The 17,403-nt window shown below is 40.3% G+C and overlaps 1 protein-coding gene across 4 annotated transcripts in view; it reads right to left on the bottom strand.

Moving 5' to 3' along the window:
• The window catches only part of HECW1 (HECT, C2 and WW domain containing E3 ubiquitin protein ligase 1), a 548,017-nt gene that overhangs the window by 208,247 nt on the left and 322,367 nt on the right, over window positions 1-17,403 (bottom strand). The gene's annotated exons all lie outside the window — the stretch shown is intronic.

The raw sequence follows: 17,403 nt of genomic DNA, 5'->3' as shown, positions 1-17,403 counted from the left end.
GTGAGCAGTAAGGTCCTTATGAGTAAAATAAGACCAATAATAATACCTACCTCATAAGATGTTGGATAATTAAATAAAAGTACTTAGGGTTCAATTAGTTGCTCAGTTAATGTTAGTGACAATGATGACTAGATGATAATGCTGTGACTCTATTACTGTCTGGCATTTTGTTCTGTGGCCAAGTTGAGTTTAGTTCATTTGAAGGTGAAGTGCTTTCCCTAAATCACTGTTTATAGGACTTTTTCTTTGAATTTGAAAATTTTGTCAGGCTATATTAATTTTGTTTGGTAGAACATTAGGGATCTCCAATTTAAAATTCTGTTTGTCAAATCTGAGAATTTGTCTTCAATTATAATGTTTTAAAAAATAATGTCTACAAGTTCTTTAGCATGTATTTAAAATATGCTCACTACAGAAACTATGGACAATGAAGACAAAGTAAAATAGTCTTCTGAGTGTTTTTGCACACTTGAATATAAGCATACTTCAGATATGCTGCAGGTTTCGTTCCCGACCACCTCAATAAAGTGAAAGTCACCATAAGGAGAGTCACACAAATACTTTTTGTTTCCCAGTGCATTTAAAAGTTACGTTTGCACTATACTGTAGTCTATTAAGTGTGCAATAGCATTATATCTTTTAAAAAATGTACATACTTTAATTAAAAATACTTGATTGCTAAAAATGCCAACCAGCATCTGAACCTTCAGTGAGTCATAATTTTTTTGCTAGTAAAACGTCTTGCCCTAGTAATATTAATGATCACTGATCACAGATCACTTTAACAAATAAAATAGTGAGGATGGAAAAGGGGCCACAGGCTAAACCTGACAAGCTCAAGAGACTGAAAATAACCACATAAGATGGTCTTACCATAGAAATTCCTAACTAAAAGTGGGTCCTGGCCAGTAGACACATCCTTGGCCTGTAGCTTCCTTGACAAAGGTCAATCTTTACCTTGTGTGAGCCCGTCTATTGTCTTTTTTTTTTCCATTTAAAATAATATGCCCTTGGAATGTAAGGGCATTCCAAGGATATAAAACCTTTTTTTCTGGATCCCTCAGGGAGCACAACCCACCACACCAGAGAAGGAAACCACAAAACCCCTCATTGTTATCTTGTTCCCAGAATACCATCTCTACGTGCTGTAAAATGCTATTAACTACCCTGTACCCAACAATGTAAAAGTAGTGTGTGTCTCTCCATCTTACTTTTAATCCAATCCCAGGGATTTCCTGCTTTGTTTTCTCTCACCTCTTTAATCTACAACCAATGGATTTCATGTAACCTTCCTCCTTTGACTCTAATGTATAAAAAAAGTTGCAAAACCGCCATTTTCTGGAGCATTTCCTCAATCCGTTGAGACTTTGCTTCCTGGCAATTGTCATCAGTTTGGCTCAAATAAACTCTTCTAAGCTTTCTCTTAGGCTGGATGTTTTTTCATTGACAATAGTAATAAAAATTTGAAATATTGCAAAAATTACCAAAATGTGACACAGAGGCATGAAGTGTGCAAGTACTGTTGGAAAAATAAAGCCAATAATCTTGCTCAACACAGGGTTGTCACAAACCTTCAATTTGTAATAAACACAATGTATGTTAAGTGCAATAAAATGGTGTGTGCCTGTATAAACTTTATACAATAATACATCTTGCTTTTATGAAATTAACATTATTGAATGAGCAGGCTCAACTATCATTTAAACTTAGTAGTTAACATTTCTTGTTCTATGAAGTCATTGAATGATTTATAATTTGTAAATAGTCCCTTATTTTAGGAAATTTGAGCTTTTCCCAATAAATGAATGACTTTTTGAAAATTACTTTTAAGTCCAAATGTATTCCCTAGGATAATAGAGTAAAAATTTCCAGTTTCCTATTCAACACCCATTTTTCCTTTGTGGACGGAAAAGCGGCCACATGTTAAACCTGACAAGCTCAGGAGACTGAAAATAACCACATAGGACTCTTGAACATAAAAATACCTAACTAAGGTGGGCCAAGACAGGAAGTCACATCCTTGGCCTGTGGCTTCCTTGACAAAGGTCAACCTTTACCTTAAGTGAGTCTGCCTGTCGTCTTTTTGCATTTAAGATAACATACCCTTGGAATATAAGAATAATCCTCTTCCCAGCCCCCCAGGGGGCACAACACACTACAATTGTCATCAGTTTGGCTACACTACACCAGAGCAGGAAACTGTGAAATCCCTCATTGTTATTTTGTTCCTCAAATACCATCTCTATGTGCTGGAAAATGCTATTAACCATCCTGTACCCACAAATGTAAAAGAAGTGTGTGTTTCCATTTTGCTTTTTATCCAATCCCAGAAATTTCCCTGCTTTGTTTTCTCCCACCCCCTTAATCTACAACCAATGGATTTCGTATAACCTTTCTCCTTTGATTCTAATGTATAAAATATTTGCAAAATTGCCATTTTCTTGAGCATTTTCTCAATCTGTTGCGACTTTGCTTCCTGGCAATTGTTGTCAGTTTGGCTCAAATTAACTCTTATAAGCTTTCTCTTAGGCTGGATGGATTTTCATTGACGCCTTTCCACTTTAAGGACAAAATTTCAATTTTGTTTTGGGTGGAGTACTAAAGTACTATGTTTTGTAGCCTCCCTTACATATAACAGTTATGTCTTTTGCCATTGTTATTTTGGGATTTCTGTTATATGTAGCTAAACTTAAGCCTAACTGACATGAAAAGGTTTCTTGGCATAGAAGATATGAATATTTCAATATTTTTCCTTAGAAAATATGAATATGTAAAGGATTCTCCCATCCTGTGGCCAAATTGCTTTCCAAAAATAACTTTACACTTCCACCACAAACTGTACCTTTGACCATCTCATAGAACCCTTGCTAACATTGACCATTATCAATTAAATATCAGCTTAAAATAGTATCTCATTTTTATTTGATTACTAGTGACATTTTTCTTCAGATTTTAATTAGCTACTGTATTTACTCCTTTTTATCCATTGAACTGTAATTGTTAAGATTTCCCATCACCTGGAGGATGCCTGGGTGCTCAACTTTTAGTGGATGTGTTCTTACTTTAGATATGTTAATACTTTCAGTTTCCTTCCTGAGTTCTTTCTCTACAGTGATTTTGTATGCCTATTGATTGCCTTTTTTTTTTTTTTTTTTTTTTTTTTTTTTTTTTTTTTTTTAATTTATTGGGGTGACAATTGTTAGTAGAACCACCCAGAGTCAGCTCCCCTTCCATCACCGTACATTTGATCCCCCTCACCCTCATCCCCCACCCCCCAACCCCCTTACGCTCTGGTAACCACCAAATTACGTTCCCCAGATTAATTTTCAAACCCCGTGGCCATCCTGTGGTCACCGACTGCCCTCCAATCCCCTCACCCTCCCCCCCACCCCCCACTCCCCCCGCCCATCTAGCAACCCTCAGTTTTTCCTCATTGTCTCCCACACAGTTTCTGATTAGTTCATTCACTTATTCTTTTCTTTAGAATCCGCAAATAAGTGAGATCATATGGAACTTATCTTTCTCTGTCTGACTTATTTCACTTAACATAATGTTCTCTAGATCCATCCATGTTGTTGCAAATGGTAAGATTTCTTTCTTCCTTATGGCTGCATAATACTCCATTGTATAAATGTACCACAGTTTCTTAATCCAGTCATCTACCGATGGGCATTTTGGTTGTTTCCATGTCTTAGCTATTGTGTATAGTGCTGCAATAAACATAGGAGTGCATAGAGATTTTTGAATTGAAGTTCTGGATTTCTCCGGATAGATACCTAGGAGTGGAATTACTGGATCATAAGGTAGTTCCATTTTCAGAATTTTGAGATACCTCCATACTGTTTTCCATAGCGGCTGCACCAGTCTGCAATCCCACCAACAGTGCACAAGCGTTCCCTTTTCTCCACATCCGCGCCAGCACTTGTTGTTTGTTGATTTATTGATGATAGCCATTCTGACTGGGGTGAGGTGGTATCTCATTGTGGTTTTTATTTGCATTTCTCTGATGGTTAGCGAGGTTGAGCATTTCTTCATATGTCTGTTTGCCATCTGTATGTCCTTTTCAGAAAAATGTCTCTTCAAGTCCTCTGCCCATTTTTTAATTGGATCGTTTGTTTTTTTGGAGTTGGGTTGAGTAAGTTTTCCATAGATTTGTGATATTAATCCCTTATCAGATATATCACTGGCAAATATCTTTTCCCATTCAGTAGGATCCCTTCTTGTTTTATTGATGGTTTCCTTTGCTGTGAAAAAACTTTTTAGTTTGATATAATCCCACATGTTTATTCTTTCTCTTAGTTCCCTCGCGCGAGGGTGTATATCAGTAAAAATCTTACTCCGGGTAATGTCTGAGAAGTTTCTTCCTATATTTTCTTCTAGGTATTTTATGGTTTCAGACCTTACATTTAAGTCTTTAAGCCATTTTGAATTTATTTTTGTATATGGTGTAAGGAGGTGGTCCAACTTCATTTTTTTGCATGTGTCTGTCCAGGTTTCCCAGCACCATTTATTGAATAGACTGTCATTACTCCATCGTACATTCTTGCTTCCATTGTCGTAGATTAAATGGCCATATAGGCGTGGATTTATTTCTGGACTCTCTATTCTGTTCCATTGATCTATGTGTCTGTTTTTATGCCAGTACCATGCTGTTTTGATTACTGTAGCCTTGTAGTATAATTTGAAGTCAGGTATTGTTATACCTCCCACTTTGTTCTTATTTCTCAAGATTGCCTTTGCTATTCGGGGTCTTTTATGGTCCCATATAAATTTTAGGATTATATGTTCTATTTCTGTGAAAAACGACGTTGGCAGTTTGATAGGAATTGCATTGAATATGTATATTGCCTTAGGCAGTATGGACATTTTAACTATATTAATTCTTCCTATCCATGAACATGATATGTGTTTCCATCTATTTATATCTTCCTTCATTCCTTTCATCAGTGTCTTATAATTTTCTGAGTATAGATCTTTTACTTCTTTGGTTAAATTTATTCCCAGGTATTTTATAGTCTTTGGAGCGATTGTAAATGGGATTGTTTTTTTAATTTCTCCTTCTGATGTTTTATTATTGGTATATACAAATGCAACTGATTTCTGAATATTAATTTTGTATCCTGCCACTTTACTAAATTCATCTATCAGCTCTAATAGCTTCTTGGTGGAGTCTTTAGGGTTCTCTATATAGTATCATATCATCTGCATACAATGATAACTTTACTTCCTCCTTACCAATCTGGATGCCTTTTATTTCTTTTTCTTGTCTGATTGCTGTGGCAAGAACTTCCAGAACTATGTTGAATAGAAGCGGAGATAGTGGGCATCCTTGCCTTGTTCCTGATCTTAGGGGGAATGGTTTTAGCTTTTCCCCATTGAGTATGATGTTAGCTGTGGGTTTGTCATATATGGCCTTTATTATGTTGAGATAAGATCCCTCTATTCCCACTTTCTTAAGGGTTTTTATCATAAATGGCTGTTGGATTTTATCAAATGCTTTTTCTGCATCTATTGATATGATCATGTGATTTTTATTTTTCATTTTGTTAATGTGGTGTATCACATTAATAGATTTGCGGATGTTGAACCACCCCTGCATACCAGGGATGAATCCCACTTGATCGTGGTGAATGATCTTTTTAATGTATTGCTGAATTCTGTTTGCTAATATTTTGTTCAGGATTTTTGCATCTATGTTCATTAAAGATATCGGCCTGTAGTTTTCTTTTTTTGTGGTGTCTTTGTCTAATTTTGGGATCAGGGTGATAGTGGCTTCGTGAAAAGTGTTTGGGAGTCTTCCCTCCTTCTGGATTTTTTGGAAGAGCTTGAGGAGAATTGGTGATAATTCTTTTTTGAACGCTTTGTAAAATTCACCTGTAAAGCCATCTGGTCCAGGGCTTTTGTTTGTTGGGAGACTGTTGATTACTGATTCAATTTCCGTGGTGGTAATCAGTCTATTCAGGTTTTCTGTTTCTTCTTGAGTTAGCCTTGGAAGGTTGTACGCCTCTAGAAAATTGTCCATTTCTTCCAAATTGTCAAATTTGTTGGCATATAGTTGCTCATAGTAACTTCTTAAAACTCTTTGTATTTCTGCAGTGTCCGTTGTCACTTCTCCTCTTTCGTTTCTGATTTTATTAATTTGGGTCCTCTCTCTCTTTTTTTTAATGAGTCTGGCTAATGGTTTGTCGATTTTGTTTATCTTCTCTAAGAACCAACTCTTGGATTCATTGATCTTTTGTATTGTTTTTCTGGTTTCTATTTCATTTATTTCTGCTCTGATCTTTATTATCTCCTTCCTTGTGTTCCCTTTGGGCTTATTTTGCTGTTCTTTTTCCAGATCCTTTAAATGTGAAGATAAACTGTTGATTAGTGATGTTTCTTGTTTCTTTAGGTAGGCCTGCAAAGCTATGAATTTCCCTCTTAGGACTGCTTTCGCGGCATCCCATAGATTTTGGGTCGTCATGTTTTCATTTTCATTTATCTCGAAATATCTTTTGATTTCTTCCTTGATCTCCTGCTTGACCCATTCATTATTTAGTAATAAGTTATTCAGCCTCCATGAATTGGTGTGTCTTCCCGTTTTTTTCCTGTAGTTCATTTCTAATTTCATAGCATTGTGATCAGAGAAGACAATTGGTATGATTTCAATTTTCTTAAATTTATCAAGACTTGTTTTGTGGCCTAACATATGATCTATCTTGGAAAATGTTCCATGTGCGCTTGAGAAGAAGGTGTATTTTGCAGCATTGGGGTGAAATGTTCTGAAAATATCGATTAAATCCAAGTGGTCCAATGTATCATTTAAGGCTGTTGTTTCCATATTGATTTTCTGTCTGGAAGACCTGTCCCTTGTGGTCAGAGGTGTGTTGAAGTCCCCGACTATAATAGTGTTACTGTTGATCTCTGCCTTTATGTCAGTCAGTACCTGTTTTATATATTTAGGTGCTCCTATGTTGGGTGCATAGATGTTTACTAGGGTTATGTCCTCTTGTCGGATCGATCCCTTTATTATTATATAGTGCCCATCTTTATCTTTTAGTATGTTCTTCATTTTAAAGTCTATTTTGTCAGAAATAAGTATTGCAACTCCAGCTTTTTTCTCGTTTCCATTTGCATGAAATATCTTACTCCAACCCTTCACTTTCAGCCTGTGTGTGTCTTTTGTTCTGAGGTGAGTCTCTTGTATACAGCATATACAAGGGTCTTGCTGTCTTATCCAGTCAGCCACCCTATGTCTTTTGATTGGAGCATTTAATCCATTTACATTTAAAGTGATTATTGATAGGTACATAGATATTGCCATTTTTAAATTTGTAGTTAGGTTGTTTTGATCTTTCTTCTATTTACAGAAGACCTTTTAGTATTTCTTGCAATGCTGGCTTGGTGGTAATAAATTCCTTTAGCTTATTTTTTTCTGGAAAGCTCTTTATCTCTCCATCAACTTTAAATGATAGCCTTGCTGGATAAAGCAATCTAGGTTGTAGGCCTTTGTTTTCCATCACTTTAAGTATCTCCTGCCACTCCCTCCTGGCCTTCAATGTTTCTGTAGAAAAATCATTTGATAGTCTTATGGGAGTTCCCTTGTATGTAACCCTCCGTCTTTCTCTTGCTGCTTTTAGGATTCTCTCTTTGTCTTTAAGCTTTGCCATTTTAACTATAATGTGTCTTGGTGTGGACCTGTTTGGGTTAATCCTGGTTGGAACTCTCTGCACTTCCTGGACTTGTATGTTGGTTTCCTTCATCAGGTTGGGGAAGTTTTCAGACATTATTACTTCAAATATGTTCTCAATCCCTTGCTTGCTCTCTTCACCTTCTGGTATTCCTATGATGCGCATGTTGTTGCGCTTGATGTTATCCCAGAGGTCTCTTAGGCCATCTTCATTGTTTTTTATTCTTTTTTCTTTTTGTTGTTCCGTTTGGGTGATCTCTGCTACCTTGTCTTCTAAGTCGCTGATTCGATCCTCTGCTTCATCTAGCCTGCTGGTAATTCCTTCAAGTGAGTTCTTAATTTCGGTAATTGTGTTCTTTAGTTCCAACTGGTTTTTCGTTATGATTTCTACATCCTTCTTTATGTTTTCTCTAAGCTCGTTTGTTATGATTTCTACATCCTTCTTTATGTCTTCTCTAAGCTCCTTAAACATTCTTATCACCAGTGTTCTGAACTCTGTCTCTGAGAGGTTGGTTACGTCTGCTTCATTTGGTTCCAGTTGTGGAAGCTTCTTCTGTTCTTTTATTTGGGACGTGTATCTTTGTTTCCCCATTCTGGCTGACTGTGTTTATTTTGATATATTAGGTAGATCCCCTAGAGTTCTTAGTTCTTGCTAAGTTATCTTGTGTAGTATGTGTCCTTTATATTTGACTCGCACCACGTCGTCCTCCTCCGCGTGTGCTCCAAAGGTGAGTCTTGTGTTGTGTACACTGTCCCGTTCAAGAAGATCTTTAATTGCTTCCCGCTAATGAGCAGGTGGGGTCAACTCCTGGGCTGACCTGCCGTGAGACTTGACTCTGCCCCCCGCAGGGCACTCTGCTGCGTGAGGGTTAACCACCCCAATGTGATTTGGCCTCTATGGGCTCCAGAGCCTGCCGAGAACCCCCTCTAGGTGTGTGACCTGCAGGTCAAACCCGGCTGCACTCCGATTTGGTCTGGAGTTGGCCCCCAGATATGCCGAGTCCCGTGCCACCCAAGCTGGGCCCCGGCAGGGAAGTCCCAGAACAAGGCAAATCACCAAGCACAGCAGCAACGACAACAGCAAAGAGGAAAGAAAAAAAACAAAAAAAAAAAAACAAAACAAAACAAAAAAACAGCCGATAACCCCCGCTCGACACAGGCAAAGATATCAAAGATACAAGACAAAGCAAAACAAAACCAAGCAAAGCAAAACAAAGCAAAACAAAAAGCAGCGACCGTCTCGGCCTGAGCCCATCAAGCAATGACCAGGTTGTCCTCTGCTGTACCAAAGAGCCCCCTGCTTATTGCGCAGGCAGAGCCGGTCACCTGGTGCTCAGAGAGACTTTGGGACTGCAGACTTAAAAGCGTGGGCCTGAGGGGTCTGGATGATAGTCTCCACAAAGTCAGTGCAGCTTCTGCCCTTGTCCGCACGTATGCACACCGAGAGGAGCACCACCAGTCCTTTGTCCAGAGCTCGTGAGTCCTAGGGCACTCCTTCGGTGTGTGTGTATGGGTGCGGGCGGGAGATTTCTGATCTGCTGACCGTGCCTCACAAGCTGGGCCCCGGCAGGGCAGTTTCAGAACAAAGCAAATCACCAAGCACAACAACAACAACAACAACAACAAAGAAAAATATCAAATACGTTCACATGCAAAACCACCTGATAACCCCACTCGACAGAGGCAAAGATATCAAAGATATAAAGACAAAGCAAAACAAGACAAAACAAAGCAATACAAAAAGCAGCGACAGTCTCGGCCTAAGCCCACCAAGCAATGTCCAGGTTGTTCTCTGCTGTACCAAGGAGCCCCCTGCTTATTGCGCAGGCAGAGCCGGTCACCTGGTGCCCAGAGAGACTTTGGGACTGCAGACTTAAAAGCGTGGGCCTGAGGGGTCTGGATGATAGTTTTTACAATATCAGTGCAGTTTCTGCCCTTGCCTGCACAAATGCACACTGAGAGTGGCACCACCAGATATGTGACCAAAACTCTTGAGTCTTAAGGCACCTCTTCAATGTGTGTGTGTGAGTGCGGGCAGGAGATTTCTGATCTGCTGAAAGCCCAGAGTTGCGTCTGCCTCACTGCTGATCTCTGGGTGTGTCTCGGCCGCTGCACCCACCCCACCCTAGGCAAGCCAGGAAGGGTGGGGGCTGGAGATGGAGGGGTCTTCACTCTCCCAGCCCAGCCGTGCGTCGCCCTCTTCCCGCAGGCCAGAAAAGGTGGTGGCTGGGGGTGGAGGCGTCTCTTCTCTCCTAGCGCAGCCAAAATCACGCACACTGCCCAGTCTGCCTGGGTCAGGGCTGCCCGTCAGGCTTCCCAAAGCGTGAGCTTTTGATACCACTTCTCGGTTCAGGGGCCGGTTTAAGTCTCTGGAAGGGCGGGGTAGGATTGGGAGAGCAGGGCGGGGGGGAGGGGCCTAGGTATGGAGACTGCGCCCCCCCCCCCGTCCGCCGCAGGGCGCGCCGCCTTCCCGGCTGGAGAAATCAGCCGCGGGACGCAGGGAAAGAGCCGCCTCCCGGTCTCTGCGCTCTCTGCTCCGCCTGGGCTCCTGTGCGCGCCCGGCACAGCGGGGCTGCACCGCGGTTTCCAGTCCCAGTCTCTGGAAGGGCGGGGTAGGATTGGGAGAGCAGGGCGGGGGGGAGGGGCCCAGGTATGGAGACTGCGCCCCCCGACCGCCGCAGGGCGCGCCGCCTTCCCAGCGGGAGAAATCAGCCGTGGGAGCAGGGAAAGAGCCTACCCCCGGTCTCTGCGCTCTCCGCTCCGCCTGGGATCCCGTGCTTGCCCGGCTCCGTGGTTTTCGGTTTTCGCCCCCGCCAGCTGAGGTTCCGCTGGGGGCTGGGCTCTCCCTCCGCTGCCGGCCGGGCGCTCCCACGCCGCTTCTCCTCCTCCTCTCCTTGCTCCGTCCAGTTAGCTTACCCCCAAGAATTTCTTAGCTTCAAGCAATCCACGAATCTCTCCACTATATTGTGTGGTGAGCGAAAATTTCCTCGATAGGTTGTAGTTCCCGTTTGCAACAAGATCCGGAGGAGAACTCAGAAAGTGCGCCTTGCTGCCGCCATTCCTATGACGTCACCCCCCTGATTGCCTTTTAAGCTCTTGATGTACAAACATATAAACTAGTTCCATATTCTCCAAGGCACCTCACAGTTGTCCCCACATTAATCTACACACCCAGATCCACTACTGCTTCAGCCTGAGAGGCAGGTATCTTGTAGGTTTGGGATCATGGAGAGACCAGAGAGCCCTGAAACTATGTAACCACACTGAGCAGTGTCATTCAGTATGTGAGTTACTCTGCCAGTAGGTGCCAGAAAGATTAGTAGGGTCCTCACCTCAAGCTCAGCTATGTTGAAGGAAATTTTAGATATCATATTGAATTCTATTGTTAGGTGAGCAGATTAGTGTATATTTTGAGCCTATAATTTATGGAAATCTACAAAGCATGGTAATCTTCAGAGAAATTGCTGCAAAGTGGTTTTTTTTTCTTAAGCAAGTGTTATAATAGTCTGTTCTAATATTTAATTATTAATGAATCTTTTTAAATTTAATCTAAATACCTCCTGTAATTTAAATGATTTTGTATTCAAACTTGAAACAGATATTAAATTATCTAAAATTTCTTTTTATTTAAGGATGTGAAGGAAACTTAGCCATAAATATTAAAAGACATGCAACAATATAATATATAAATGATTTGTTGTATAAATTTTTCAAAATCACTTTATCTCACAAAATTCCAGCTACTTTGCTCTGACTTGGTGACAGTTACATTAAATTAATCTGTTTAATTAACACCACAGTAAGTTTTCACAGGAGGAGACTGGTCATTATTTATCTCTACATCTCCAGTGTCATGTAATGTAGGGATCCTCCATAAATGCCTGTTGAAAAAATGACTAATAAACTATTAGCTTCAATTGATTGACTCTACTACATTCTTAATGACCCAGGAGCAGGTTCACTATCCCAGTGGGTCCCAATTCTTCATAGAAAACACACATTTTCTATGACCCAAGATTACATGATTATGGAATGGATTCAAGTAGATGAAGATTAAAAGTTGTTGGTCGTTATTTCAGAAACTTCATCTAAGGAGACCTATAATAATTCTATCTTTCTCTGCTTTTCTAGTTAAAATAATAATTTAAAAAAATCTGAAATTCTGAATACTAGGCATTTCTGCTACACATTTTATTGTTTATTCATAGTAATTATGCATGTAATTACAGAAGTTTAGGAAGGCAAGATGATCTAAACAAAAAAGAGAAATATGGAATCAAATACATGTAATTTTAATTATTGACTCAACTCTCATTAAAACAGTAAGATACATAGACTCTGTGAACCTTAGTCTTAATGTAGAATGTTGATACCATTGCCAACTTTGTATACATATTGTTTCATGTACAGTTGTTGTACAGAGCAAATGGAACAATGTGTGAAGCCTAGTATACATGTACATAGTATATATGCAAAGTAAATTAAATTTAAAAGTTATGACAAACTGGTCTTAATAGTTGATTAGCAATTATATGTCCCAGATCATTTGTACTATTTTCTAATTTGATCCTCACAAACTCCGTGTGAAGTACAGGTAATTATTATTAATCTTTTTTTTTTTAAGTGCTTAGCACAATACTTGGCATATAATAAGGTCTCACAAATGTCATCTATCATTCTTATTTTACACCTAAAATAAATGAGACCAAGATGTAAGGGCTCTTACACAAGGTCACACATGTAGTTCATAGCAGCTAGGATTTAAGCAAACATATCAACTTTTCATTTGGTGATTTGTTTTTTTAAAAAATGTTTATAACTCAATTGTTGACCAGCTAGCAAAAGCAAACACACACTTCCAGCAATGATGTACTAGGTAATTATTCACAGATCATCTAGAAAAACTGGAAAATCATGGAGATAAATCTGTCTGAAGTTGCCAGATATAGGACACCCAATTGAATTTGAAGCTTGGATAAAAGTGAATAAGTTTTTAGTATAAGTATGTGCCAATTTTGCATAGCATAGACTTACACTAAAAAAAAAAAAATCTATTTATCTCAAAGTCAAATTTTTTCTTTTTTTTAAGTTTATTGGGGTGACAATTGTTAGTAAAATTACATAGATTTCAGGTGTACAATTCTGTATTACATCATCTATAAATCCCATTGTATATTCACCACCCAGAGTCAGTTCTCCTTCCATCAACATACATTTGATCCCCCTTAACCTCGTGTCCCACCCCCACCCCCCTTACCCTCTGGTAACCACTAAACTATTGTCTGTGTCTATGAGTTTTTGTTTCTCATTTGTTTGCCTTGTTTTTTTGTTGTTTTTGGTTTATATACCACATATCAGTGAAATAATATGGTTCTTGACTTTTTCCCTCTGACTTATTTTGCTAGGCATTATAATCTCAAGATCCATCCATGTTGTAACAAATGGTCCTATTTCATCTTTTCTTACCTCCGAATAGTATTCCACTGTGTATATATACCACAACTTCTTTATCCATTCATCTATCGAAGGACATTTAGGTTGTTTCCATGTCTTGGCCACCGTAAATAAAGTTGCAATGAACATTGGAGCACACGTGTCTTTATGGATATGTAGGAGCAGTTTTTCCCTGAGAGCACAGCCGTTAGAGACTTTCCTGTCCCCCTCCCTCCTCCAATATCTTATCGGAGCAGTTTTCCTGTGAGCACAGCCATTAGAGGCTTTCCTGTCAGAGCAGTTTTCCACCAATCACAGCTGTTAGCGGCGGACCACCCTGGCACCCTGGCCAGCTTTAACCAATCCCTTAGCTTCGCAATAGCAATGGCGCGAATTCTCCAAAAACCAGAAGCCTAACTCTATAAAACAAAGTGCCCGACCCCAGTAAGTGCTCAGTCTTTCTGAGAACGATCCCGCTGAGCCTGCTGGTGAAATAAAGCTGTGTTTTCCCTGATCTCTGTGTGCTGCTTGAGTTTCTCAGTCTCCGCCATTTCTCCGCAACAGATAAATGTTTTCAGAGTTTTTGGGTAGATACCCAGGAGAGGGATTGCTGGGTCATATGGTAATTCTATTCGTAATTTTTTGAGGAACCTCCACACTGCCTTCCATGGCGGCTGCGCCAGTCTGCATTCCCACCAACAGTGTATGTGGAACATTCTCAAGGATAGATCATTTCTTGGGACATAAAATCAGCCTCAGCAAATTTAAGAACATTGAAATCATACCAAGCATATTCTCTCATCACAAGGCTTTGAAGTTGGATATCAACTGCAAAAAGAAAGCAGGAAAAAACACAAATACATGGAGATTAAACAACATACTTTTAAAGAATGACCGGGTCAAAGAAGAAATAAGAGGAGAGATCAAAAGATACATAGAAACAAATGACAATGAAAATACGTCCCACCAAAATTTTTGGGATGCAGCAAAAGCAGTTTTAAGAGGGAAATTTATATCATTACAGGCCTATCTCAAGAAACAAGAAAAATCCCAAATAAATAAACTCGCGTTACACCTTGAAGAACTAGAAAAAGAAGAACAAGTGAAACCCAAGGTCAGCAGAAGAAAGCAAATAAGAAAAATCAGAGCAAAACTAAATGAAATAGAGAACAAAAAGACAATAGAAAAAATTAATGTGACAAAGAGCTGGTTCTTTGAAAAGATTAACAAAATTGACAAATCCTTGGCTAGACTCACTAAGATAAAAAAGGAGAAGACACTAATTAACAAAATCAGAACTGAAAAAGGGGAAGTTATCACGGATGCCACAGAGATACAAAGGATCATCCAAGAATACTATGAAGGACTATATGCCACCAAATTCAATAACCTAGAAGAAATGGACAAGTACTTAGAAACATATAGCCTTCCTAGGCTGAACCATGAAGAACTGGAAAATCTAAACAGACCAATCACCAGTAACGGAATTGAATCAGTCATCCAAAACCTTTCCAAAAGCAAAAGTCCGGGACCAGATGGCTTCATTAGTGAATTCTACCAAACCTTCAAAGAGGATCTAGTACTAATCCTGCTCAAACTCTTCCAAAAAATTGAAGAAGAGATAGTACTCCCCAACTCATTTTATGAGGCCAACATTACCCTGATACCAAAACCTGGTAAGGATAACTCAAAGTCAAATTTAATTAAGGAGACCTCTAATTTCTCCCACTAAGTCGTAGGCTGAAAGGTTCTGTGACCCAGCAAGGAAATGGAAAATATTAAGGACATGATCCATAAGAAGAAAATTTGGAGACGAACTCAAGATTTGAGGTTGCTGTTTCTCTAGGTCGGGGCCTGTGTTGATTCCAAAAAATGCAACTGAGAGGCTGGGAAGGTGAAAAGAAGTTTTGACAGACTTGAAAACGGATAAAAATTAAGACTGCAGGTTCTGCCAAAAAGGACTCTGGTAAATCCTTCATGATTCTAGTTGAAACCCTGTATAGCAGAACAGATATGTAGCTGAAAAATATACCAGCCCCAGCCCTTCAAATAATTTCAAGTCTTGAAATTCAATTGAGGTTATTCTGATTGCTAGACATAGACCAGAAGGAAAGGCAAATCCTCTCAGGAGGAAAATAACATCATTCTAAGTCTCAAATTTTTTCTGTAAGTTCTCATTTACAATATCCAATTCTCAATTAAAATTGACAAGGCAATGTAAAAAAATACCAATAGAAAGAGCAGGCATTATATATATACCATTGGGTTTTGAGATATTGGAGTTATCAGACACTGAATACATGCTTAAAAACTTTACTGAATATATACTTAAAACATTCAAGGAAATAAAAAACAAGATTGAAATTATCAGCAAAAAATGAATTTCATAAAAAGAATGAAACAGAAATTCTGGATCTGAAAAATGACAATTTGGAAATAGTGTACTCAGTGGATGGGTTAAAGCAGATTAAATAAAATACAGGAGAAAATTTGGGGAACTGGAACATGTACTTCAAAAAAACCCAGAATGAAGCATGAAGAGAAAAAGAATGTAAATATAAAAGAGAAGTAAGAAACATATGGGACTCCAAAAGGAGAGGAGAGAGACAGGGGTGCTGAAGTTAAAAATTTTTCATAAATTATGAAAGACATCATCAAGCTATACAATCAAAAAGCCCTCTGAGGACGTCATAGGAATGGTGGCAGCGGGGCACACTTTTTGAGTTCTCCTCCGGATCTATCACAAATGGGACATCCATAACCCATCAAAGGACTCTTTGCTCATCACGCAGAACAGCTAAGAGACTCATGCAAGGATTACTTGAAGGTGGGCAAATTGGGCGAGCAGGGGAAGAGGGAAGGGAGTGGAGTGGGGACTATGCCCACATCGTGGCATTGGAAACGCCACCGGCATCCGCAGCTGCAAGAGACACAGGGGATCCCAGGACGGAACAGAGAACACAAAAGCCAGGAGGTGGGCTCTTTCCCTGCGTTCCACAGCTGATCTCTCCCGCCGAGGGGGCAGCCAGTTGGACAAAGGATACAAACTCCATACCTGGGCCCCTCCCCCCACTCTCCCAATCCTACCCCCGCCCTTCCAGAGATTTAAACTGGCCCCTGAACTGAGGAGTAGTGTCAGATTACAGAGGCGCCTTAGTGCTAAGCCTCTGTGAAGACTAGCGGGCAGCTCTGACCCAGGGAAGAGGCTGGGGAGAGTGTGATTTTTGCTGGGCTAGGAGAGAAGAGACTGCTCCACCCCCAGCCACCACCTTTTCTGGCCTGCGGAAAGAGTGTGACACAGCTGGGCTGGGAAAGAGAAGACCCCTCCATCCCCAGCCCCCACCCTTTCTGGCCTGCCTAGGGCGGGCCAATTACAACTGCCGAGGCACTCCCAGCGATCAGCAGTAAGTGGCAGACGCACCTCCCAACTTTCTGCAGCTCAGAAATCTCCCGCCTGCCACACACACACACACACACACACACACACACACACACGGAAGAAGTGGCCTAAGACTCAGGAGAACTGGACACAGGGCTCGTGGTGCTACTCTCAGTGCGCATATGTGCAGCCAAGGACAGAAACTTCACTGACTTTGTAGAAACTACCATCCAGACCCCTCAGCCCCACGCATCTAAATCTACAGTCCCAACATCACTCTGGGCACCAGGTAACCAGCTCTGCCTGCACAATACACAGAGGGTACAGCAGAGGACAACCTGGAGATTCCTTGGTGGGCTTAAGCCAAGACTGGCATTGCTTTTTTTTGTTGTTGATGTTTTTTTGTTTTTTGTTTTGTTTTGTTTTGTTTTGTCTTTATATCTTTGATATCTATGTCTGTGTTGAGTGTGGGTTGTCAGTTGTTTTTACATGTGAATGTATTTGATTTTTTCTTTGTTGTTGTTGTTGATGTTGTGCTTGGTGATTTGCTTTGTTCTGAAATTGCCCTACCAGGGCCCAGCTTAAAAGGCACAAGACTCAACACACCCAGAGGCCAACTCCAGACCAAACCAGACTTCTACCACGTTTGACCTACAAGTGACACACCCAGAGGGAATTCTCTACAGGCACAAGAGCCCATAGAGGCCAAACCACATCTAAGTGGTCAACCCTTACGAAGCAGAACACCCTGCGGTGGGCAGAGCCAAGTCTCACAACTAGTCAGCCTAGGAGTTAACCCCACCTACTCACAAGCGAAAAGCATTAAAGATCTTCTTTAACAGGACAATATACACAATGCAAGAGTCACCTTTGGAACACATGCAGAGGAGAAGAACGAAGCAGTGCAAGTCAAATATAAAGG

The sequence above is a fragment of the Rhinolophus ferrumequinum genome, chromosome 20 (assembly GCF_004115265.2).
Source record: "Rhinolophus ferrumequinum isolate MPI-CBG mRhiFer1 chromosome 20, mRhiFer1_v1.p, whole genome shotgun sequence".
NCBI lineage: Eukaryota > Metazoa > Chordata > Mammalia > Chiroptera > Rhinolophidae > Rhinolophus > Rhinolophus ferrumequinum.
The sequence above is the reverse complement of the archived record's forward strand: the minus strand, read 5'-3'. Positions and strand labels throughout refer to the sequence as shown.